Source organism: Mobula birostris, chromosome 13 (genome assembly GCF_030028105.1).
Source record: "Mobula birostris isolate sMobBir1 chromosome 13, sMobBir1.hap1, whole genome shotgun sequence".
Classification (NCBI taxonomy): Eukaryota; Metazoa; Chordata; class Chondrichthyes; order Myliobatiformes; family Myliobatidae; genus Mobula; species Mobula birostris.
The window spans coordinates 26848419-26875470 of NC_092382.1; the positions used below are offsets into that span (position 1 = coordinate 26848419).

General features: G+C 43.9%; 2 protein-coding genes across 9 annotated transcripts in view; both read left to right on the forward strand.

Annotated features, from left to right (window-relative positions):
• Positions 1–27052, forward strand: part of LOC140208620 (uncharacterized) — a 117174-nt gene that overhangs the window by 82300 nt on the left and 7822 nt on the right. The gene's annotated exons all lie outside the window — the stretch shown is intronic.
• The window catches only part of LOC140208636 (NACHT, LRR and PYD domains-containing protein 3-like), a 46197-nt gene that overhangs the window by 6309 nt on the left and 12836 nt on the right, over positions 1–27052 (forward strand). The window contains exons 2-4 of the mRNA XM_072277469.1: positions 17688–17779; positions 18459–19662; positions 25903–26238. The gene's annotated coding sequence lies outside the window, so the exon portion shown is untranslated. The remainder of the gene's footprint in view (positions 1–17687; positions 17780–18458; positions 19663–25902; positions 26239–27052) is intronic.

The window sequence follows — 27052 nt, forward strand, 5'->3', positions numbered from 1 at the left end:
TCCCAGCATGGTCCCATCCACATGCCTCCATACCATACTCTTCCATAGCTCTTTCATCCATATAGATGTAAATAACTATTCTTAAATACTGATCTGCACCGACCACTTCTGCTGGGAGATGTTTCCATGGACCCCTCGTTAATGGTAGTGTTGTATGATATTAAAAAGGCGGGTACCACAGCTGGAATCTCCGCTCATTTTCCTGTGCTCCAGGAAATCAAGTTCTAAACTGTTCAACCAACCCATGCCATCATTTCCTTAACTAGCAGCAACATCTGTGTAATTTCCCCTGGACTCTTTCACGATTATTGAGTTTTTTTTTCAAGTAACTGATCGGAACTCCACAGAATTCTGCAAATTCGGATACACAGTGTCTTTTACAACTTTAACGTTAACATCCCAAATCCTCTTATTAAGGCCATCTCCTGTGCCTGTGGGCATTTTATATATCTCTGCCAGCATTCGCGCAGTTTCATCACTAGCATTCCAAATGCACATGGCAAACAAGTTGTCATGCTCTAGACATTTACCTATGCAAATTCACCTCAGGAGAGCAAGCACCTGTTCTGTAAACTGGATACAATCTATGACTTGACTCATGTTTCCTCACTTCTATCGTCTTTATATCTTTCTCCCAAGTACGTGCAGACTCAGATAAATCCTTCAAGAATTCCCCCATCTTGTAAGGAAACAACAGATTTTCTCATTTAATTATACGGCCAATAAATAGTTTGTTATTCGTGGAAATGTGCTTATTACTCTGGTTGTTTACAAAGTTTACAAGAATGATTTGTGGAATTAAAAGCTTTATGTATGTAGTACCTTTGCTGTCTCTGGGGCTGTTCTCAAGCAGGCATGGGGCGCTGGTAGTAGGAACCTCATTGAAACATAGCAGATACTGAAATCTCAATGGGGTGGACGGATGAAAAAGTTTTCATCAGCAGTGGAGTGTAGGAACTGAGAGGATAACCCCACAAGCCATTCAGTTTTATCTGTAAATCTACTCCTCCAACATTTTATCCAGTAGCAGGGTCCGAACCTGGCTGTATTGTCAACTGCAGTTTTATGTTATTTGAAGGTACAGAAATTTGACAGCATTTTGAGTCGCTTAACTAAGCAAAGACAGAAACCTCATAAGTATCACCTCAATGTAATGCCTTTTCAGAATAATACATTACCGACGTTTGAAGCAGACTGGTCATATTCAACAAAGTGCTTTATTTTGGACCAGCTTCTGCACTGCTGAAAGTTCTGTGGAGCTGCAGTTAACAGCAGATTTACTGGATGCACCTCGACAGGGTTAAAACAACAACTGGCATTTTAGTTTCACCATTACAAAATAGCAGAGTGTTCAGTGTTCGTTGTGGTCATAAGGAAATTCAGAGCATATGAGGTTGAATGTTACTTCCTTTTTCGTTTACTTCTGGTGGGCCTCTTCCTCAATCACCAGGGTAACAGCCCACCAGAACTGCAAGGAGTGTTGAAGATTTTTATCACTCTGTAGTCAGAGCCGTTTAACGGAGAGACAATGGCCTCAGGATTCAGTGTGGATTCGAGGAAGCTTTGAGAATTTTCTGTATGGAATATACGATGTCTGTGTTGAAATACAGAGATGACTAATGAATATTGAGATTGCATTTGGTCAAATCTTTTCAGGATGTCACAAACATCCTGCAATCGGTCAATAGCTGTGAATCAAAAGAAAAGACAAATCTGCTCTACTGAGCTTCCAGGGCTATATTTACTATTAACTGTTAAAACATGTTCTTCCTGTTCCACAACGGGAAATGTGGCGGCTAACTAACCTGGTCTAGATCTCACTTACCAATAGAATAATCAACACGTATGTTCAATTCAGCTGTGGAGACAAGTTGAAACGTATCCACGTCCACGTTGTGACCCAAGGCCTGGAGTTCAACCACAATCTCCGTCCGGGCAAAGGTTGTTCAGGGTCCAGTTCAGACATGAGTTTTTCAGGAGTGTTAGTTTGTCAACCGGGAACAGCTGAGACACTGCAGCACATTGCCTGTAACAAAGAATTCTGGGAGTGCTAGGCCATGGTTGTAATCCTGGGATGGGGATGCCAAGAATATGGAATTTGCAGTGTTTGAGTTTAAAACATAAAAACATAAGAAATAGGAGCAGTAGTAGGCCATCCGGCCCATCCGGCCTACCCCGCTATTCAATAAAATCGTGGCTGATTTGTCCGTAAACTCAACTCCATCTACCTGCCTTTTCCCCATAACCCTTAATTCTTACAATGTTAAATCTATCTAACTGTATATTATACATATTTAGTGAAGAAGCCTCAACTGCTTCCCTGGCGGAGAATTCCACAGATTCACCACTCTGTGGGAAAAAAAAACAGTTTCTCCTCATCTTCGTTCTGAATCTTCCCCTGAATCTTGAGACAATGTCCCTAGTTCTAGTTTCACCTACCAATGGAAACAACTTTCCTACTTCTACCTTATCTGTCCCTTCCAAGCTTCGCCCGAGTTTATTGCTTCTACTGATGGTGCTGGAGATTTCACCTTCCGCAAGGTAGCAGAAGTTTCGGACAGATGGGTACGGGTTGCGGGGAATCTCTGATTACACCATCCTGTGTGAGACGTGGGGAAGATGTGCGAATCTCTTGGGGGTGGGTTGGGATCCCGTGAGGACGGGTCCTGGGATACCACACAAGTGTAGACACATATATAATGGACCCATCGATCAAGCTGCCCGGGCGTATCAGGTGATGAATTAGTATTTATGTTCTCTGCTCAGATGTTTGGGTCTGTGGCTCATTTAGAAGCAAAGAAGAGAATGAGTTGCCATTCCCTCCACCACAGTGAGTGGCTGTGAGTTAATGGGCTGTTCCGTGTTTGCAGCAGTAAACGTTGGTCCGGGGTTTAGTGTTCAATCCAAGTTTGGAAAGTCCCTCACACTGTCCCCTGTCTGTCAGCTAGTGAGAGTCAAATAGAAACTCGAGAAGGAGAAGCTAAACTCAGAAGTATCCATATTACAGTGGTGTAAATGGAATTACAGAGGCCTGAGAGAGGAATTGGACCGAATTGTTTGGAATTGATCACTTACAGCAGAGCATCAATTTGTGGGAAGTTAAAGGGTCGGTAAGGCTATAAAAACAAACAGAAGGCAACAAAAGTTGTTAAGAAGGTAAAGGAGGAATACTAAAGTAAAAAAGCTAATAATATTAAAGAGGTTACTAAACGTTTATTCAGATACATAAACTGTGAAACAGAGACATGAATTGATATCACAACGCTGGAAAACGATACTGGAGAGGTAGTAAAGGGGGACACGTCATGGCGGACGAACTGAATAAGTATTTTACACCAGTCTTCATGGAGGAAGACACTAGCAGTAAACTGGAAGTTCCAGGTGTCAGGGGGCATGACGTGTGTGAAATTACCATAACTAGAGAGAGGTCTCTTGGGAAACTGAAAGGTCTGAGGTTAGATATATCACCTGGACGAGATGGCGTGTACCCCAGAATTCTAAAAGCGGTGGCTGAAGACATCGTGAGACATTAATAAATTTATTTCAAGAATCACTAGCTTTTGAAATGGTTCCGGAAGAGTGGAAAATTGCAGATGTCACTTCACTCTTCAAGAAAGGAATGGGGCAGAAGGGTGCCAATATGCCAACTTGTCTGAGCTCAGTATTTGGGAAGATATTGCAGTCGATTATTAAGGATGTGGTCTCAAAGGACTGGGAGACCCGTCATAAAATAGGTCATGATCTTGCTGGACAAATCTGACGGAGTTCCGTGAGGAAATAACAAGCATGATAGACAAAGGAGAACCGGTTGATGCTGTGTATTTGGATTTTCAGAAGGTCTTTGTAACGCTGCCACACATAAGGTTGCTTAACAAGCTACGATTCATGGTATTACAAGAAAAATTCTGACCTGTATAAAGCCGTGGTTGATTGTAAAGGGACAAAGCGTGGGAATAAAAGGAACCTTTTCCAGATTGCTCCCGGGTACCAGTGATATTCCACAGGGGTCTGTGTTGGAACAGATTCTTTTCCGTCGTTTGTCAATGATTTGGACGATGGAATTGATGGCTTTGTTGCAAAGTTTGCAGACGGAATGAGGATAGGTGGAGGGGGATGTGGTTTTGAGGAATTAGAATGGCCACAGATTAGGAAACTGGGCAGAGAAATGGAATACAGTGTTGAGAAGTGTATGTTCATGCACTTTGGTAGACGAAATGAAAAGGTTAGTTACTTTCAAAATACAAAAGAAAACTGAAGTGCAAACAGACATGGGGGTCCTAGTGCAAGAATCCCTAAAGATTAATTTGCAGGTTGAGCCTATCGTGAGAAAGGCAAACGCGATATTAGCATCCATCTGAAAAAGAACAGAATATAAAACCAAGGATCGATTGTTGAAACTTGATAAAGCACTGGTGAGGCCGCACTTGGAGCATTGTGAACAGGTTTAGGCCTCTTAACTTCGAAAGGATTGTGCAGAAGCTGTATAGGGTTCAAAGATTGTTCACGGAACTGACTCCACGACTGAAAGGCTTGTCATATGAACAGCGTTTGATACCTCTGGGCCAGTATTCACCGGAATTCAGAAGAATGAAGAGTGACCTGACTGAAACCGATCGAATGGTGAAAAGACTTGGTAGAGTCGATGTGGAAATGATGGTTCCTCTGCTGGGATAGTCTACGAGCAGATAACACTCCCTCAGAATAGAGGGGCGTCCTTTCAGAACGGGGTGAGCAGGAATGTATTTTGCGAGGGAACATTGAATCTGTGGAAGTTTCTTTCTTTGCCACAGGTAGCTGTGGAGGCCAAATCTTTGTGTATATTTAAGACGGAGGTTATTAGGTTCTTTATTGGTCAGGGTATGAAACTATGTGCTGAGAAGGCAGGAGATTGGGAATGTCAGGAAAATTGGATCAGCAATGAAGAAAGTGCGGAGCAGACTCGAAAGGCCAAATGGCCTAATTCTCCTCCGACATCGTATGGACGAAGGGAGATAGAACATAACATCACGGGATCTTGCTCTTTGGAATCAAATGTTGAAACATTTTCCTGAACCTCCTTTTAACCCTCTCTATTTCTAACGCATCCTTTCTCATGTTAGGGGCCCAAACCTGCGCACAATACTCTAAGTGACGGAGGAAAGGGAGGTTGGCGCACAATAGAAAAAGCTTGGAGACAGTGAGATAGGGAGGATAGGCAGGTGATAGACAAGGGACACGCTCAGTCCGATGGTTTGAGTTGTGTCTATTTTAATGCGAGGAGTATCATGAATAAAGCGGATGAGCTTAGTACATGGATTAACATTTGGAGCTATGATGTTATGGCTATTACAGAGACGTGGATGGTGCAGGGGCAGGGATGGCTACCTCAAGGGCGTGAATTTACATGTTTCAGAAAGGATAGGGAGGGAGACAAAAGAGGTGGGGGCGTGGAACTGCAGATCAGAGAGAGGGTCACGGCTGCAGAAAAGGACGAAGTCATGAAGGGTTGTCTACGGAGTCTCTGTGGGAGGAACTTAGGAATAGGAAGGGGACAATAACTCTACTGGGTGTTTTTATAGACCACCCAATAATAACAGGGAAATGGAGGAGCAGATAGGGAGGCAGATTCTGGAAAGCAAAAATAATAACAGGGTTGTTGTGGGAGATTTTAATTTCCCAAATATTGATTGGCATCTCCCTAGAGTGAGGGGTTTAGATGGGGTAGAGTTTGATCTGTGTGTCCAGGAGGGTTTCTTGACACAGTATGTAGATAAGCCTACACGAGGAGGGGCTGTACTTGATCTGGAATTGGGAAATGGTCTGGTGTCGGGTGTCTCAGTGGGAGAGCATTTTGGAGATAGTGATCACAGTTCTATCTCCTTTACCACAGCATTGGAGAGGGTTGGGAACAGATAATGTTAGAGAAAAGTTTAATTGGAGTAAGGGGAAAAACGAGGCTATCAGGCAAAACTTGGAAGCATAAATTGGAAACAGATGTTCTCAGTGAAATGTACGGAAGAAATGTGGCAAATGTTCAGGGGATATTTGCGTGGGGTTCTGAGTAGGTACATTCCAATGAGACATGGAAAGAATGGTAGGGGACAAGGTGCGTAGTGTACAAAGGCTGTTGTAAATCGAGTCAAGAAGAAAAGAAGAGCTTACGAAAGGTTCCATAAACTTGGTCATGATATGAATATGGAAGATTATAAGGCTAGCAGGTATGAGCTGAAGAATGAAATTCGAAGAGCTAGAAGGGCTATGAGAAGGCCTTGGCAGACAGGATTAAGAAAAACCCCAAGGCATTCTACAAGTATGTGAAGAGCAAGAGGATAAGATGTGAGAGAATAGGACCAATCAATTGTGACAATAGAAATGTGTGTATGGAACCGGAGGAAATAGCAGAGGTAATTAATGAATACTTTGCTTCAGTATTCACTGTGGAAAAAGATCTTGGAGATTATACGTATGACTTGCAGTGGACTGAAAAGCCTGAGAATATAGATATTAAGAAAGGGGATGTGCTGGAGCTTTTAGAAAGCATCAACTTGGATAAGTCACCGGGTCCGGACGGGATGTATCCCAGGCTACTGTTTGAAGCGAGGGAATGGATTGCTCAGCCTCTTGAAATGGTCTTTGCATCATCAACGAAGACGGGAGAGGTTCCGGAGGTTGGAGGGTTGCGGATGTTGTTCCTTTATTCAAGAAAGGGAGTAGAGATAGACCAGGAAATTATACAACAGTGAGTCTTACCTCAGTGGTTGGTAAGTTGATGGAGAAGATCCTGAGAGGCAGGATTTATGAACATTTGGAGAGGCATAATATGTTTAAGAATAGTCAGCATGGCTTTGTCAAAGGCAGATCGTGCCTTCGGAGCCTGATTGAATTTCCTGAGGGTGTGACTAAACACATTGATTAAGGTAGAGCAGCAGATGTATTGTACATGGATTTTAGCAAGGCATTTGATGAGGTACCCCATGCAAGGCTTATTGAGAAAGTAACGAGACATGAGAACCACGGGGACATTGCTTTGTGGATCCAGAACTGGTTTGTCCACAGAAGGCAAAGGGTGATTGTAGACGGTCATATTCTACATGAAGGCCGGTGACCTGTGATGTGCCTCAGGGATCTGTTCTGGGACACCTACTCTGTGCGATTTTAATGAATGACCTGCATGAGGAAGTGGAGGGATGATAAATTTGCTGATGACACAAAGGTTGGTGGTGTTGTGGATAGTGTGGAGGACTGTCAGAGGTTAGAGCGGGACAGTGATAGGATGCAAAACTGGGCTGAGAAGTGGCAGATATAGTTCAACCCAATAAGTGTGAGGTGGTTCATTTTGGTAGGTCAAATATAATGGAAGAATATTGCATTAATGTTAAGACTCCGGCAGTGTGGAGGATCAGAGTGATCTTGGGGTCTGGAGTCCATAGGTCACTCAAAACTCCGACGCAGGTTGACTCTGTGGTTAAGAAGGCATACCATGCATTGGTCTACATCAATCACGGGATTGAGTTTAAGAGCCGAGAGGTAATGTTGCAGATATACTGGACCCTTGTCAGACCCCACTTGAAGTACTGTGTTCAATTTTAGTCGCCTTACTATGGGAAGGACGTGGATATCATAGAAAGGATGCAGAAGAGAATTACAGGGATGTTGCCTGGATTTGGGAGCACACTTTGTGAGAATAGGTGGAGTGAACTCGGCCTTTTCTCCTTGGAGCGACAGCGGTTGAGCGGTGACCTGATAGAGGTGTATAAGATAATGAGAGGCATTGATCGTGTGGATAGTCAGAGGCTTTTCCCCAGGGCTGAAAGGGCTCGCACGAGAGGGCTTATTTCAAGGTGCTTGGAAGCACATACAGAGGAGATGTCACGGGTAAGGTTTTTACGTAGAGAGTGGTGAGTACGTGGAATGGGCTGCCGGCAGCGGTGGTGGTCGCAGAAACGATAGGGTCTTTTAAGAGATTCCTGGATGGCTACATGGAGCTTAGAAAAATAGAGGGCTTTGGGCAAAGCCGAGGTAGTTCCAAGGTATATGTTCGGCAGAGCTTGGTGGGCCAAAGGGCCTGTACTGTGCTGTATGTTTTCTATGATTCTATATGTTGCATAATCAGGACTTCATAAATTCTCAAGAGTTCATCATTCCTTTTATATTACAGTCCTCTTGAAATGAATGCAGAGATCGCATTTGCTTTCTTCACCACCGGCTCAGCCTGTATATTAATATGTAGGAAACTACACAAACTCTCCCAAGTCTCCTTGCACCTTTTTAAAATTATTTTTGGCCCAGCTTGTCCATTATCTCCACACAACTAAACTGGGAAATGTATTATTATTTTACAGACAATTTCTTCACTGTCTATTACATCCCATCTCGGTATAATCCACTTATTTGCTGCTCTCGTTTGCCATATTTTCATCGGTATTCTCTATCATTACTATCAGTGCCAAGCACCCAGTCGCTTTCCCTGCAGCACCTGGCGAGTCTCAGCCTATATTCAGAGAGACAACCATCTGCAATCTCTGTCTTCTACCTGACCCTACGCACCTTTCCCTTTTGGACCAGCCTTCCATGCAGAATAATTTGATTAGACATGACCTGCCAGTCTGATCAATAAGCCCAGTCTTTCGAAATACTATCAATTCCATTTCGTAAAATACCTTCCAAGGACATACCCAAGACTGATGTCAGGATCGCGTGCATATTGTATCCCTTCGAGCCTTTCTAACACAATTGTGGAAAACCAGCTCTCCTCCCATCTTCTGGCATATCACCCACAGCTCTGTGCATTTTACATGTCTCTGCCAGATTTCGAGCAGTTTCTGCACTGACCTCCCACAGGGTCTGAGGGAACACCTTGTCAGGCCCTGGGGATTTATCCATTCTAATTCAGCAAGCACTTGTTCTGTAATCTGTATACAATCCATAACAAGGCTAACATTTCCAGATTTCTATAGTCTCTGTATCTGTCTCCGAAGTAAATACAGGCAAACAAAAACATTGAAGATCTACCCTATCCCATTCGGTTCCTTGGCTAGATAGCACGCTAATCTTTTTTGACAGTTAATTGGGCAGTAAGAAACAATACATTTGGCTCAATAAACTATTCCGCCACCAAATTGTCTGTATCCATGGAAATGTGCCCATTACAGTTGTTATTTACAAAGTTGAGAAAAGTGATTCTGGAATGAAAACCTTTATGTATGAGGAGCAATTGGTGTCTCTGGGCCTGTTCTCAATGGAGGGGTGGTGACTCTCGGAACAGGAACCTCAATGAAATCCTGAGGTCTAGATAGAGTGAATAGGGTCAACAGTATTCAACAGTAGGGGAGTCTAGTAACTAAGGTCACAATTTCAATCTATTCAATTGTATCTGTGTACCTTCCCTTCCATCATTCTGTCCAGTAGCAGTATCTGAATTGAACCTGTATCAATGCCTGGGGTTGATCATAGATATAAGCTATTTGCAGACACAAGAATATGATGGAACTTTAACCACTTAATCAAACAAAGAAGTAAACTTTATGGTTATCACCACAATCTATTCTGTGGTATTTTTTTTAAAATATCCCGTAGTTGCCATTTGGACCGGATAGGTCGCATCAAATAACATGTTTTGATTTTGGAACAGCTTCTGCACTGCAGGAAGTTCTGTAGGGATGGAAATACCAACAGATTTACTGGATACGCCTCGAGATAGGGTTAAAACAGCCACTGAAATTTTAGCTTCCCCATTACAAAATGGCTGAGGGTTCAATATTCATCTTTGTCATCATGAAACTCAGAGCATGTGAGTTGTTCCTTATTTCCTATTTTCAGTTAGTTCTGCTGATCCACTTCCCCCATCACCAGGGTAACACCCGCCAGAGCTGCAAGGAGTGTTGAGCATTTTTATCACTCTCTGGTCACCGCCCCTCAGTGACCTCAGAAACCGGGGTGGATGTCTGGATGCCTTGAGCATTCACTGTACGGAATATATGATGTTTCTATTGCAATAAAGAGATAAAGAATTAATGCAGGGATTGCATTTATGCAAATATCTTCAGAATGTCACAAACATCTTGCAGTCAGCAATATTTGTGATTCACAATGACAAAAACCCGTACTGAGTTTCCAGTGATTTATTTTCAATTTTATATTAAAAGCATTTTCTTATTGTTTCACTATGGGAGATGTGGCGGCGAATTGCATTGATCCAGGTCCCGCTCCGCAATAGGACAATAAACATATGTGCTCAACTCACCTGCTGAAGACAAGTTAAAATATGTTCCCACCCACTGGTGACCCATGGTCCGGGTTCCCCGCCCAGTTAAAGCATCATCAGCTTCTAGGTCTATTATGGGATGGAGAGGAGTGTTAAGTTTAGAACTGGGATTAGACGTCTTGGGAGTGTTGGTGCTTGGGCTATAAGCCTGGGATGGGAACTGGCACAGCGTTCACCTCTGTAATCTGTTCTGTAATCCGTATATAATCTACAAAAAGACTAACTTTTCTGGATTTCTATATTCTCTGTATCTCTCTCCCAAGTAAATACAGACATACAAAAGTCATTGAATATCTACTCCATCCCCTTCGGTTCCTTGTCTAGATACCACGCTGATCTTTTCTAACAGTTAATTCGGCAGTGAGAAATATTTGGCTCAATAAATTATTCCGCCACCAAATTATCTGTATCCGTGGAAAAGTGCCCATTACAGTTGTTGTTTACAAAGTTCACAAGAGTGATTCTGGAATGAAAAGTTTTATGTATGAGGAGCACTTGGTGTTTCTGGGCCTGTTCTCAATGGAGGGGTGGTGACTCTCGGAACAGGAACCTCAATGAAATCCTGAGGTCTAGATAGAGTGGATAGGGACAAGATGTATTCAACAGTAAGGGAGTCTTGTAACTGATGTCACAATCTCAATCTATTCAATTGTATCTGGGTACCTTCCTTTCCATCATTCTGTCCAATAGCAGCATCTGAATTGAACCTGTATCAATGTCTGGGGTTGATCATAGATATAAGCTATTTGCAGACACAAGAATGTGATGGAATTTTAACCACTTGATGGAACAAAGAAATAAACTTTATGGTTATCACCACAATGTATTCTGTGATATCTTTTGTAAATATCCCATAGTTGCCATGTGGAGCAGATAGGCCGCATCCTACAATGTGTTTTGATTTTGGAACTAGCTTCTGTACTGCTGGAAGTTTTGTAGAGGTGGAAATACCAACAGATTTACTGGATGCACCTCGAGATAGGGTTAAAACAGCCACTGGAATTTCAGCTTCCCCATTACAAAATGACTGAGAGCTCAGTATTCATCTTTGTCATAATGAAACTTGGAGCATGTGAGTTGTTCCTTATTTCCTATTTTCAGTTAGTTCTGCTGATCCACTTCCCCCATCACCAGGGCAACACCCACCAGAGCTGCAAGGAGTGTTGAGCATTTTTATCACTCTCTGGTCACCGCCCCTCAGCGGAGAGACAGTGACCTCAGGAGTCCGAGTGGATGCAAGGATGCCTTGAGCATTCACTGTCTGGAGTTTATATTGCAATAAAGAGATAACAAATGAATGTAGGGATTGCATTTATGCAAATCTCTTCAGGATGCCACAAACAACTTGCAGTCAGTAATGTTTGTGCATCAAAAACACAACAACCTGTACTGAGTTTCCAGTGATTTATTTTCATTTTTATATTAAAGGAATTTTCTTATTGTTTCACCATGGGAGATGTGGCGGCGAATTGCACTGATCCAGGTCGCGCTCCGCAATAAGATAATAAACATATGTGCTCAACGTACCTGCTGGAGACAAGTTAAGATATATTGCCAGGCGCTGCTGACCCACGGCCCGGGTTCCCCGCCCGGTTAAAGCATCATCAGATTCCAGTTCTGTTATGGGATGGAGGGGAGTGTGAGTTTCAGAACTGGGATTAGACGAGACACTGCTGAATACTACCAGCAGGAAAGAGTCCTGGGAGTGTTGTTGCTTGGGCTATAATCCTAGAATGCGACTCCAGGATTACGGAACTGGTACTGTTCTCCACAGAGATATTACAACTAAACATATCTTTACCTTCCTCGCTCGCACCCCGCCTCCTTCTTTCAACAGGGACCACTCTCTCAACAATTCCCTTGTTCATTCATCCCTCCTCTCTAATCTCTCTCCAGTCACTGATTCCTGCAAGCGGCCTGAGTGCTACACCTACCTGGACACCCCCTCCCTCACCTCCATTCAGACACAAAACAGTCCTTCCAGGTGAGGCAACACTTCACCTGCGAATCTGCTGGGGTCACCTATTGTGTCCCGTGCTCCCGATGCGGACTCATTTACATTGGTGAGACCCGCCACAAATTGGGAGACCGTTTTGTTGAGCATCTCTGTATCATCTGCCACAAGGGGGACTTCGCAGTGGCCAAACATTTTAATTCTGATTCCCATTCCGACGTCTCGATCGATGGCCTCCTCTTGTGCCGAGATGAGACCGTCCTCGGGGTGGAGGAGCAGCACCTTATATTCAGTCTGGGTTCCCTCCAACCCGACTGAATTATCCTTCCAGTAAACAAATACCCCCCACCCACTTCTCTATTCCCCACTCTGAACTTTCATTTCTGCTCACCAGCCTATTACTTCCCCCTGGGTCCCCTCTTTCCCTTTCTCCCATTGCCAAATCTCCTATTCTTTATTCTCCAGCCCTTGACCTGTCCATCACTTGACCTCACCGATCACCTTCCAGCTCGCCTCGTTCCCCTCCCCGACCTTTTTATTCAGATCACTTCCCCTCCTCCTCAGGAATGAAAAAAGGCTCGTGGCCCAAAATGTTGACTGTTTACTCTTTTCCATAGATACTGCCTGTTATGCTGAGTTCCTCCAGCATTTTGTGTGTATTGTTTGGATTTCCAGCGTTTGCAAGCTTTCTCGCGTTTAAATATGGTAATTACCGTAACAATTATGTAGGCTTTGTTCAGATTTTACCTCCGTCACCCGGCCCGGAATCGGATCCAAACTTCACCATGATCGATGCCTGGTGTCGATAGTAGTTTTACATAACTCCAGCCCACCGGAAGCGGCCGTTCGGTCTGTTGTGTTCTTGCAGACACGAGGGTTAAACAGAGAAATCGCACCCTCGGGACACTGAATCACGTGTATGAGTAGTTTCATCTTTCCCCGTTCAGACAGGACAGTGAGATCCAGATCTCTCACGTCCTCTCGGGGGACTGGGAAGTTTATTTCCATCTTGTTTCCATGACTACATCTTGCCAAAATGCTGACAGTGTTTTCCGATAAGTGTCCCTAGTAATGAGAGAATTATGTCTTGTTCATTTATCCGGGTTTCTCGGAATTGTGTACATTCCCTCCAGAATTTCCGAAGGAGCAACCCGGGCTGTCTAATATTCCCACATGAATAAAATGGGGAATCTTTATTTTGTTTTACATGTACAGAGGTACAGTGAAAATCGTTTCTTCGGTATTAACCACACAGATCAATACATTACAGCAGTACATTGAGGTAAAACGATACCAGAGTGTGACAACTCATTCTGGTTACAGAGAAAGTGCAGTGCCGGTAGATATGTGGTGCAAGGTCAGATCGATTTAGACTGTGAGCTCCATCTCATCCCGCTGGGGAACATTCAGTTCGCTTATCACAGCCGAATGGACACCATCCCTGAGCCTGGGTGGTATGTTTCTGTTTTATTTTATCTTCGCCCCAGTGGGAGGGTGAGAAGTGAGAATGTTCGAGGTTGTGGTGATCTTTCATTATGTTGGCTGCTTTACTGAGGCGGTGGGAAGTGTAGACTGAGTCCATGGAGGGGAGGTTGGTTTCTGTGATGTGCTCAGCTGTGTCCACAGTTCTCCGCTACTTCATTCCGTTAAAGGAAGAGCAGTAGCCATGTGAAAATGTGAAGTACCGGGATGGGATACTTTCTGCGGTGAATTGATAAAGTGTGTGAAGTAGAAAAGGGCATACACCAAAGTTCTTATTGTTTGTTCTGGCTTTGTTATATTGGAATCTGTTATCTACTAGTGCGTACTATTATTTCAGGATCTGCGTATTGCTGGAGGACCATCAGAGATCGGCCATGATACCCTTCTCCCATCCGGCTCTATCTACTCACCCCCTGCCCAACTGGTTCAACTTCTGTCCAGCCTGCATCCCATCACCTCAGTGGCATATATCAAACATCTTGTTCAACCGCTGTCCAGCCTGTATCCTACAACCTCAATGATATATATCGACCGTCTTGTTCAATCTCTGCCCAGCCTGCATCCCATCACCTCAGTGACATTTATCAACAATCTTGTTCAACCTCTCTCCAGCCTGTATCCCACCACCTCAGTGATATATATCAACCATTTTGTTCCACCTCTGTCCAGCCTGTGTCCTACAACCTGAGTGAAAAAATATCAACCTTCTTGTTCAATCTCTGTCCAGCCTGTACCCTACCACATCAATGATAAATATCTACCATCTTGTTCAACATCTGTCCAGCCTGTATCCCATTGCCGCAATGATACATTTCAGGAATCTCTCTTTCAAACTTTGCCATCATTGTGAAGTTTTTTTTGGCATCTTTTCCAGGATTTTTTTTTTGATAGTTAGGACTACCAGAGGTTTAATTCAACACAGCACATGGCAGGGTAAAAGCAGCCATTTCAATTTTAGATTCACTGTTACAAACTGGATGCCGTGTTAATCTTTGACAGAATGGAACTCATAGAATCTGATGTTGGGTTTATTATTTTCTTTTTCTGTTTTTTTTTTGCAGTGAGCCACGTCATCCGTTTCCAGGGTAACAGCCCGTCAGAGCTGCAGCAAGTGTTGTACTTTTTATCGCTCTGTGGTCACCGGCTCTCAGCGTAGAGACAGTGGCCTCAGGAGCAAATGTAACAGAGTGACAGTGGGAGGAAAGGATGCTGTGAGCATTGACTGTATGGGATGTATTACACCAGGGTCAGGATGAACTGAGGAACTAACAAATGGGTTGGGATGGGGTGGCATTTAAAGTTTAGGGTGTTGCTGATATTTTACAATCAGTTACTATCTGTGCATTAAAATGAAGAGGGAGAGAATACTACAGTTGCAGGAAATTTAAAGTAAGGAGGAGAAAATACTGGAAACGCTCAGCAGATCGGCAGCACCTTGCACAGTCTCATTTCTGAAACTGGGTCTCCCACCATTTGTCCTTTCAGAGATGTAGTCTGATGTACTGAGTTCCCAGCATTTTCTACTTTATAATTTTACATTTTATTCCTGCTACACTGCAGGAAACATGGCAGCCAGCTATGCCGGGCGAGATCCCACACAGCAAGAAGATTGTAATCAAATGTGTTTGGTTTAGCTGCTGGGGACAGGTTGAAGTGTATCCGCATCCTCCATACAGACCGGGGAACCAGCCGGAGCCCCGGCCCCGGCAGAGGGTCATGAGGTTCCAGTTCCACCTTAGTTTGTGAATCGGAAATGGCAGGAACACCCACAGCAAATCGCCGGTATCAAAGCGTCTTTGTACGGGTGATAATATTGGGCTGGTGACTCTGATGATATGGAACTGGCAGTATACGGGCTTCAGTCCAGGTTGGTAATTCGACAGCCGGGATCGGAATTTTCTCAGTCCGCAGTGAACCTGAAGTCTCGGGCGGTTGGACATGGGTTATGGGGAAATCACCGTCTCCACTGCCCAACAGGACAACATATCTATCAAGTATTTTTGGAGATTATTTAAGAGTTAACTAGGGAGTTTGGTGAATTAGGCCAGTGATGTTGTTCTTCTGAACTTTGGTAAAGTCCGTAGCAAGATCCCACATGGCAGCTGATCTGGAAGGTTCGGTCACGTTGGATTCACGGGGAGCTGGCGAGGTGGATTCACACTGGGCTCGAGAACAGGAAGCAGAGGGAGATGATTGAAGCTGGTTTTAGCGAATGGAGGCCTGTGACGAGTGGGATGTGTGTGTCAGTGTAGAGACCTCTAAAATTCATTATTCATGCCATTGATTTGTATGTATGGCACGATTAGCAAGTTTGAATTGAATTGAACTAAATAGAATTGATTTCTTACATCCTTCACATACTTGAGGATTAAAAATCTTTACATTATGTCTCGGTCGAAATGTGCAACGTGCAATCAAATTAATTTATAATAATTTGTAGTAAATTGAACAGTCCATACAATATAGAGTATACTCAAATCAGCGTGAATTAATTAGTCTGATGGCCTGGTAGAAGAAGCTGTCCCGGAGCCTGCTGGTCCTTGGGAATTGGGATATAAACCGTTTTCTTTTTTACAGTCTAAAGGCCACTGCTAGGTTTTCCAGATCTGCTGGCAAATTGCATGCAACACTTTTACATCATCACCTTTGAAAGTTTTAAACAATTCAACTGGACTCCTGTCACATCCTGTAGCCTTATTATTAGCAACGTTTTCTATCGCCCATTCGACTTCACTTTCCAGAATGTCCGGCCCTATATCGTCGAGGGAGTCACGGCAGGTGTCTTCCTGTTGGGATATTTCCTGTACAATTCTTCAGTATATTTCTGCCATCTCTTTTTGATGTCTTCTGCTGTAAGGGCTTCTTTGTCTTTTACTATAGTTATTTTTGCATGAAATGTTCCTTTGATTTCTCTAATCGTCTTGAATAGATCTCTTGTTTTTCTTTTTCCAATTCTGTTGGATTCTTCAGCTTCTTTGCATTGCTCCTTTAAGTATGTTTCCTTACTTCTCCTTTCTATCTTATTGAACGTTGTGTTTATTTGGAGGTGTTTGTTTCAATCTCCATTGTCCTTCACTTCTCTTCTTTTCGCTGCTCAGCTTCCACAGGAATCTATTTTGCTTTCCTGATCTTTTTTTTGTTTGCAATACTTTTTGTTGGCACCTCTTGTGAAATGCTCCTTGCTTCTCTCCATAGCTCTTCTGGTTTTCCCTCTACCGGCTTTAATCCATGAATCTGTTCTTCACCTCCACTGCTTATTTTTGAGGGATGCTATCACCATCAAACTTTGCTGGTACGTTGGTTTTCCTGGCACTCTTCAGTTTCATTCTGAATATTGCAATATTGCAGCTAATGGTCTGAGATTGTCGTAGGACAGAGGGACCGAGGAGTCTAAGTGCACAGTTCGCTCAAGGCGGTGACACGGGGTGGTGAAGAGATGTTTACCACGCCGTCCTTCAACAGTTAGGGTGCTGAGTGCAGGAGTTAGGACATTATTTAATTTATTTTGTTTATTGAGATACAGTGAGACACGCTGCTCATTTAGTCCCCCAATTTGATCCTAGTCTTGTTACAGGGCAATTTACAATGACCAACTAACCATTAAGACGGTTGTGGGTTGGGGTAGCCGGATCACCTGGAGGAAACCCATGCGATCACGGCGAGAACCTGCAAACTCTGATTGGCAGCGGCGGGAATTGCAACTGGGTCGTTCGAACTGTAACGACTTGTGTTACCACTATGGGGCCGTTGTATAATTCATTGGTGAGACTGTGTTTGCAGTATGAAGTATAGTTCTAGCCGCTATATGTTTGAAAAGACTTGGTTAAAGTGGAAAGAGTACAGAGAAGACTTGCGAGTGTGCTGTCCCAGTCCTCAGTGCTGGAGGGAGGATGGCCACTCTATGACTTTACTCCCTGGAATGTAGGAGACTGAGCAGCGACCTCACAAAGTGTTTTAAATTTGAAGGGCAGAGTAACTGACTCACTCTGTTTTATTTGTGTAATTCAGATCATCGCCAGCAGGTGGTGCTTTCTTCCACCCGGACGGCAGACAAGCAGCCGACAATCAACCAACGTCAGTCAGAGTCAGAATGTACACAGGTATGTTCACTGGACTCTTTGTCATTAAAACTCTGTCATCATGGTACACGCGTAGTCAAATGTTCAGAGGAATAAACGTAGGCGCTAAATGGGCGCAGAAAAACTGTCATCATTGATCCTACTGGTAAAGCGACCTTGAGCACTGGAACAATTCACCAGGCCCAGCGTGGGGAATCACTCTGTGCAAATCTTCACCTGAGTGAAGGGGAAGGAGCTCCTGAAAATACAGTCGGTGTGGGTGAAACTCAGAGAGGAATACAACAGCGGGCAATGTAACAGTCCAGGCAGCAGACAGCCGGTGAGAGAAACAGATGTTTCTTTAGGAAGGGCAATGCTGAATTCTTCCCGGATTTTCAGGTTGTTGCTCAAAGGAGATGAGGGAAGTTTCCCGGTGTCTGTTTTCTGTTGTCGAGTTAAAGAATGTTATATTGTGGGAGAACAGGCTGGGTGCGGGGGGCAATGAACAGGAGAAATTTTAAACAGGGAATCTGGGAGAGGCTACCGAGGCAATGAATGTCCTTGGTGAATAAGGTTAAAGTAAATCAAGAGGGTAAGTAGAGAGGGCAACGCACGCAATGATGGAGGAGCTCACAGGTCAGGCAGCACCTATAGAGGGAAATGAACAATAGACGTTCTGGGTTGAGGAATCTTCAGCGGAGACTTTGTACATTGAGTTCAGTGTTGTCTTGGACACATAAAATAGAGAAGGACTGGAGGAGCATTCTTCTGGGCGAAGGTCTGTGACCAGTAGTCTCCGCAAGGATCACTGGCTCGCTATGCGTCATATGTGATGTAAGTAACTTATTACTCAAAATAATTCTATATATAGAAACACATAGGCGGACTGATTCGTTGATTTACAGACTCGGCGGAGTTGTGTAAATTGGGACTGTTGTCAAAATGTTCAGCATCCAATTAGAAATATGAACGGAGAGACACCAAGTACAGATAGTTCGGGCAAATGCGAGGATTTGAACCTTGGGAGGTCAAGTTCCCGAACGAAGTGTGCAGTGAATGCTGGGGCGATTAGGAAGGCTGATGTATGGACCGGTCTTGTGATGGATGTGCATAGCTTCCTGAAAGTGACAACATAACTGGCAGCGTGCTAAGGACGGGTTGAGGTGTGAGTATGTATTTTTTAAAGTTGTTCTGTAACTGGATAAACTTTGGTTAAGAGACAGTCTCGGTAATGTGCACAAATATGGTAGCCATATCATGAGAATAATGTGGAGGGTCTGGCGAGGGTGCAGACGAGTTTCATCACGATTACAGAATATAATCAGTTACCCAGATTACAGGATATTGGCTGCCAGGAGAGGTCGAACAAACCTGGATTGCTTTTTTGGAGTGTCGGAGTCTGAGGCCTTATCTCAGAGAATTTCATAAATTTACGAGAGGCACAGCACACTTCGATAGTCTGTGACTCAGTGCAAATATCAAGCACTGGAGTGAATAGGTTTAAGGTGAGGGGGTAAAGTTTAAAGGAGATTTAGGACGCATGTTTTCCACAGAGAGTGATCGGTGTCTGGAATGAGCTGCCGAGGGAGGGACTGGAAACAGATACTCAGCAGCATCTGAGAGGCGTTTGAACTCATGAGTAGGCCGGGAACGGAGGGATATTGACCATGTTCCTGAAGATGGGATTGGTTTAAATTGGCATCGTGTCCGCATACACATGGTACACTCTACTATTTTATGCTCTGTGACTGACTACAGATCTGAACTCCGCAATCTCCGCCTTCCTGTCAAATTGTGAGGATCACCAACTGTTCCTGTTGACGAGATTCTACATGGAGCGACTGGAGCAGGCGATTGAGGAGGGTGTGGAGGGAGTCGGCTTCATGTTAATGGCCGAGGATCACTTCACCGGGCGAGACTATCACGTAAGTGGGAGGGATATAGACTAACTGTAGATTCTACTGAATCAATCACGGACCGACAGAACGGGCGCAACGGCACCTCTGGGATATTAAAATCCTGCAATGCTTGTGGTGAGCATCAGGAAAAGAATTTTGGTTTTCAGAAACACTGAACCTTCATTTACCAATATAAGCCTCTGTCCAATTTTCTGAACACATTCACTTTTAGACAGGTTAGGATACAGACAATGATTGAGAGCTGATTTTAGTGCTGTGATACTTGACGGACATTGCAAGTAGACAGAGAACCACTTTACACCATTCAGTCTGACATCACATCATGTTCCCAATGCTCGACCTTAATGGCCATTCACCAGAATCTTTTCATTACCCGCGGGCTTCCCACAAATCTAATATATACTGATTTATTTCTCAGATCATTCTCGAGTCAACCTTCAACCCCATCGTCAATTGAACAGGCAGTGCTGAATATCGTCTCTCTTTTCAACAACTGACGCTCTTGCTTTCGATCAATATCCCAACATGCCTTATGGTTCAGTTACCTTCTGTTTCTTGTCACTGTTCCATTTGGAGTCTCTAATTGCTACAGCATATACTGTTAACACTGGGAACTGCAAAATAATACGATTGAAAATAGTCCAAGAACTGCAGCTAACACGGAATTACCAAGAAACTCCTTTCTAATGGTCCTCGTGTTACTGGGGCGCATTCACCTATAGCTTCGTATATATAATTATCTGGATAGACAGGGTATGATTAGGGACAGTCAACATGGATTTGTGCGTGGAAGGTCATGTTTGACAAATCTTACTGAATTTTTTGAAGAGGTTGCTAGGAAAGTTGATGGGGTAAAGCGGTGGATATTGTCTATATGGACTTCAGTTAGGCCTTTGACAAAGTTCCACACGGAAGGTTAGTTAGGAAGGTTCAATCGGCAGGTATTAATATCTAAGTAGTAAAATAGATTCAGCAGTGGCTAGATGGGAGATGCCAGAGAGCAGTGGTGGATAGCTATTTGTCAGATTGGAGGCCGGTGTCCAGTGGTGTGCCTCAGGGACCTGTACTAGGCCCAATGTTGTTTGTCATATATATTAATGATCTGGATGATGGGGTGGTAAATTGGATCAGTAAGTATGCAGATGATACTAAGATTGGTGGAGCAGTAGATAATGAAGTAGGTTTTCAAAGCTTGCAGAGAGATTTGGGCCAGTTAGAAGAGTGGGCTGAAAGCTGGCAGATGGAGTTTAATGCTGATAAATGTGAGGTGCTACCTTTTGGTAGGACTAATCAAAATAGGGCATACATGGTAAATGATAGGGCATTGAAGAATGCAGTAGAACAGAGGGATCTATGAATAATGGTGCATAGTTTCCTGAAGTTGGAATCTCATGTTGATAGGGTGGTGAAGAAAACTTTTGGTATGCTGGCCTTTGTAAATCAGAGCATTGAGTATAGGAGTCGGGATGTAATGTTGAAATTGTACAAGGCATTGGTAAGGCCAAATTTGGAGTATTGTGTACAGTTCTGGTCACCAAATTATCTCAACAAAATTGAAAGAGTACTAGAATGTTGCCTGGGTTTCATCTCCTAGGTTACAGAGAAAGGTTGAACAAGTTGGGTCTTTATTCTTTGGAGTGTAGAAGGTTGAGGGGGGACGTGATAGAGGTATTTAAAATTATGAGGGCGATAGATAGAGTTGACGTGGATAGGCTTTTTTTCCATTGAGAGTGGAGGAGAGTCAAACAAGAGGACATGAGTTGAGAGTTAAAGGGCAAAAGTTTAGGAGTAACAGGAGGGGGAACTTCTTTACTCAGAGAGTGGTAGCTGTGTGGAACGAGCTTCCAGCAGAAGTGGTTGTCATTTAAAGTTAAATTGGATAGCTATTCGGAGAGGAAAAGAATGGAGGATAATGGACTGAGTGCAGGTCGGTGGGACTAGGTGAGAGTAAGAGTTCGGCACGGACTAGAAGGTACGAGATGACCTGTTTCCTTGCTGTAATTGTTATATGGTTATATGCTTACCAGACTGAATTTTAGTGAAGAGCCACACGTTATTCCTATCCCTAACATTCCACATGAGACAGCTTGTCATAGTTTGACTTAGCCATAGTCATCGAACTCTACAGTACAACAACAGGCTCTTCGGCCCATCAAGTCCACACTGACCTATTATATGTCAAGTCGCATTGATCTGCACACCGACTAGATACATCCATACCCCTCTCATTCATGTACTTATCCAACTTGTTTTTAAATGTTCAAATCGAATGCAAATATACCACTTCCGACGGCAGCTCGTTCCGGACTCTCACCAGCTTCAGAGGAAGAAGTTCTCCCTCAAATTTTCTTTCATCTTTCCTCCTTGATCCATGACCTCTAATTCCGGTCTCACCCAACCTCAGTAACAGATGCCTGTTTGCATCTACTTTATCTGTACAATTTATAAACTTTTTTCCCTCTATCACATCTCTTCTGGTCCTCCTACACTCTATGACAGTCCTAACCTATTCAAACTTTCCCTATATCTCAGGCCCTCAAGTCCTGACAAAACCTTGTATTGTTTTTCTGCACTCGTTCAATCACATTGATATCGTTCCGAGAGGTAGGTGCTCCCATTGCTCCCAATTAGTCCCTGCAAGATCAAATTTGACATAGTATTCCAACTTCTGTCTTCAATACTTTGATTTATGAAATCCCATATTCTAAAGTTTTTAGCAGGACATCTACCTTTGACAAAACTTTTAAGAAATTTTGGATCGGTATTCCCTGATACCTTGTTTTTACCGCACCGCTCAATGCCCAACCAGTCAATGTCTTAATGTTATCGTGGCTTGGCCTCAAATAGTGCACACTTCACACTTGTCTTCATTAAATTCTATCTGCCGAACTCCATTCCACTTCTTTCCAGCTGTTCCAGGTCCCGCTGCAAGCTCTGATAAACTTCCTCGCCCTTAATACGTTGATGTCATCCACAGATTTGCTGACTCTGTGTACCACATTGTCATCCAGAGCATTTATATACAGTATATGACATACAACACCAGGTCCAGTACAGATCCCTGAAGCACACCACTGGTCTAAGACCGCCAGTAAGTCAAGCAAATTTCTACACGAATCCAATATCTAAACTAACTTACTACCATGTCATGAATGCCAAGCAATTTAATCTTATTGACCAGGCTGCCATGAAGGACCTTGTCAAAGGCCTCGCTGAAGTCCATGTATACAACATACACTCACTTGCCTTCATTACTCGTTTGGTAACGTCATCGAGAAACCATAAGACTGGTTAGACAGGATATACCAGGTACAAATCAGTGTTGACTATCCCTAATGAATCCTTGTCCATCCAAATACTCATATCCAGTCCTTCAGAATACCTGCCAATAACTTTACCATCACTAGTGTTAGGCTCATCAACCTGTAATTCCCTGGCTTTTTCTTACAGCCTTTTCAAACACCAGAACAACATTATCTACCCTCCAATACTTCCACATCTGACGTTCTAAATATCTTTACTGGAGCACCTGCAATCTCTGCACTCACCTCAGACAATTACGAAGGAAAACCTTGGGGATTTACCCCCCCTAATCTGACTCAAGACAGAAACCACCTCCTCCTCTGTAATCTGTATAGAGTCCATGATCTCACTGCTGTTTTGCCTCACTCTAAAGACGCTGGTATGTCTCCTGAGTAAATATAATTGCAAAAAATCAATTTTAAATCTCCCCCACCTACTTCGGCTTCATGCACAAATGCCCACTCTGAACTTCAAGAGGACCAATTTAGTCCGTTGGTATATTTTTGTTCCAAATATATTTCATGAAGGATTTGGGGATCTGTTTTCCCTTGTCTGCTAGAGCAAACTCATGCCGTACTTTCACCCTCTTGATTTCCTACTTTAGTAACTCTTGCATTTCTTGTACTCATCAAGTACCTCATTTGATCCTTCGAGCCTATACTTGTGATGTGCTCAGGGCCTTGATAGCTCTAAAAAAACAATGTTCTCTAAACGAAGGTACCCCTGCCTTTTATTCTGTCAGGAACTTTCAAACTCTGTACTTGTGGTCATTTATGCATTTGAACTCTGTACTCTCAAAATATCAGTTTTGGAGGGTTCACACTTACCAAGCACATCTGTACCAGAAGACAACCAGTCCCAATCCACTTTCATCAGATCCTTTCTGGTACCATTAAAATTGGCCTTTCTCCAAATTAGAATCTTAACCCGAGGACCAGACCTATCCTTTTCCATAATGATATTTAAACTAATGGCATTATGATCACCAGATCCAAAGTGTTCTCCTGCACACACCTCTGCCGCTTGCCCTGTCTTGTTCCCTAATAGTAATTCCAGAATGCGCTCTCTCCAGTTGTGACCTGAGTATATTGATTACAGAAACTTCCCTGGACACGTTTGACCTGCACTATCCCATCCAGCCCTTTAACCCAGTGAGTCAGTCAATAAATGGAAAGTCAATTGTCTACCATCAGAATCTTATGTTTCTTGTTTCTGTGATCTCCCTGCACGTTTGTTCTTCTAAACCCCATTGATTATTGGGTGCTCTATAATATAATCCAACTAACATGGTCATCCCTTTCTTATTCCGTAGTTTCACCTATGTAGTCTCATTGGACCAGCTGTCCAGTTTGTCCTGTCTGAGCAATGCAGTGACATTTTCTCTGACTAGTTATGCCACTCGTCCCTCTGTAATCCCTCCCACTCTATCGAATCGTGTCTAATGCAACGGAACACTGGAATGCTGAGCTGTTAATCCTGCGCCTCCTCCAACCAAATCACAACAATGGTTACAATGCTGTAATTCAATGTGCTGATCCTCATGCTAGGCTGATCTGTCTTTCATACAGTACTCCTTGCATTGAAATAATACGTATTTTGGGAAAAACGATTCTCATCCTTTAGTTTCCCGACTTTGTATGTTGGCTTAACAACATCTTTCCCACACAACCACTCCACCATCCATGCTGGTTCCTCACCCCCTGCAACTCAAATTTAACACCTCCCCCTCCCCATGCAGCGCTAACAACTCTTCCCACAGGGGTATCAGTCCGCCTCCAGTTCGGGTGTAAAACGATCACGGGTGTCCAGGCCACAACTTCCTTGGAAGAGAGCCCAAACATCCAAACATCTGAAGCCCTCGGTCATGCACCATCTCATCAGCCAGACGTTAAACTGTATTATCGTCCTATTTCAGTCCTCCCCAGCATGGGGCACGGGTAGCAATCTTAAGAACACAACCCTGGAGTTCCTGCACTTCAGTTTAGCATCTAACTCCATGAACTCACTTTGCAGGACCTCATCACACTTACTACTCTTGTCATTGGTACCAACGTGGACCATGACCTCTGGCTGCTCACACTGCCCTTAAGAAAGTTTCAGACTCGAACCGAGATATCCCTGACACACCATCCAGAAATATTGTTCTCGTCAACAGAATCTCCAGTCTGTTTTCCTAACCGCGGAATTCCCCCTGTTAGTTCAGCTCACGCTTCTCACTCGTTCTGAGTCACAAAACCAAACTCGGTATCAGAGGCTTAATGACCGTGGCTTTCCTCTGCTAGGTCATACCCCGAAACAGAAATCTGTATACCTGTTACAGAGGAGTTTCCTGCAGTGGCTGCCTCTCAGTTACCTGTGTCCTGCGCCTTAGGTATAGCTCCATCCCTGTATAGCCTGTCAGTCAACCTCTCATCCTCTTGAATGATCCTGGGTTCAACCAGCTCCAGTTCCAATTCCTGATCACAGTCTGTAAGAAGCTGCAGCTGGATGCAATTCCTGAAGGTGTAGTTATCTGGGACACTGGCGGTCTCCCTGCCTTGCTACACGCAGTATGAAGAGCATTCCACTATCCTGCCTGGTATTCTCACTGTTCTAACCGTGAAAAGGAAGGGAAAATACTATCCAAAATCTACCTAAAGCCTCCACCTCGCCTCACTGAACCTTCTCTGACACAAAGCCTCAACTCCCCACTCTATCCCTGGCTCACTCACACTGTGTCTACTCCACTTAAAACTTGCCAAGCGGATGTTTCCCGACAATCTGTGGCATTGAGAAGGACATGACTGACCCCGCTCACTTCTTTTAAATTCTTTCCCCCACTATGAACACTTCAATGGCTGTTAGTGATTTGCGGCGAGCAGAATGCACTGGGTCAGTCCATGTTCAGGGTAGATTTGTACCCATCCCTCTGCTCCTCAATATATTCCCCATTGTTCATTACAGAGCGTGACTGAGCTGGCGGAGAAGGGAAACCGAGCGGGCGCTTCCAAACTCCTCCTGGATCTGGTGATGGAGAAGGGCTCCGGGGCCCGGAGGGTGATGGTGGGAATCCTTTGTGAAACTACACCACCATTTACCGAAGCTGAGCAGAATATTGAATGAAATACGGGAACGTGGTACGGTGAACAATACACTGTGTGTTACAGATGTAAATGCTGATGAATTTACAGTATTACACAGAACAGACTTCATGCAGGTTAATCTGTTGAACAGGTGACAGCCAGTTCGCCTACATGGACACTGAGCGGGGTGTATCTGAAGTGCCGGTGCATCTGAAGGGTAAGAGATGGAACGGAAATCTCAAAGTCTTTATTTCACTCTGACAGTCTGAATACCTGTATTTAGAGACCGGTTTAGAGACTGCCAGAGTCGGGAAGACAGGTTTTTGTTGCTGTGGCTGAAGGACAGAAAGCGATTTTCATTTGTCAAACACCCGACACCTTCCGGGTCTCAGGCTGTGCACCCAGAGGCCTCTACGAGTTTGATAAACAGACATTCCAGTCAGTCAGAGATGAAACCACGGCGTTCCCCTTTCTGTAGGGCCGAATATCCTGGGATCTGACAAAACTGAAGGCAAACCATTCCCATTGGAACATCCAACTTCAGCAAGGGAAATCTCATACCTCCGATCCAAAGCGAAGCCGAGAGTTGTTGTTATTCCTCCAAAGCCCACAAGACGTAGCAGCAGAATTAGGCCATTCAGCCCATCAGTCTGCTCCGCCATTCCATCATGGCTAATCCCAGATCCCAGTCAGCCCCATACACCTGCCCTCTCGCCATATCCTTTGATGCCCTGACCAATCAGGAACTTCTGCCTTAAATATACCCATGGACTCGGCCTCCACTGCAGTTTGTGACAGAGCATTCCACAGATTCAGTACTCTCTAGCTAAAACGAAATCCTCCTTACCTGTTTTAAAGCATCGCCCCTCAATTTTGAGGCTGTGCCCTCTGGTTCTGGATATCCACCCTGTCTGGTCCTTTCAACATTTGGTAGGTTTCAAACACATTCCCTCGTATTCCTCAAAATTCCAGTGAGTATAGGCCCAAAGTTGCCAAAACACACCTCATATGTTAACCCCTTCATTCCCAGA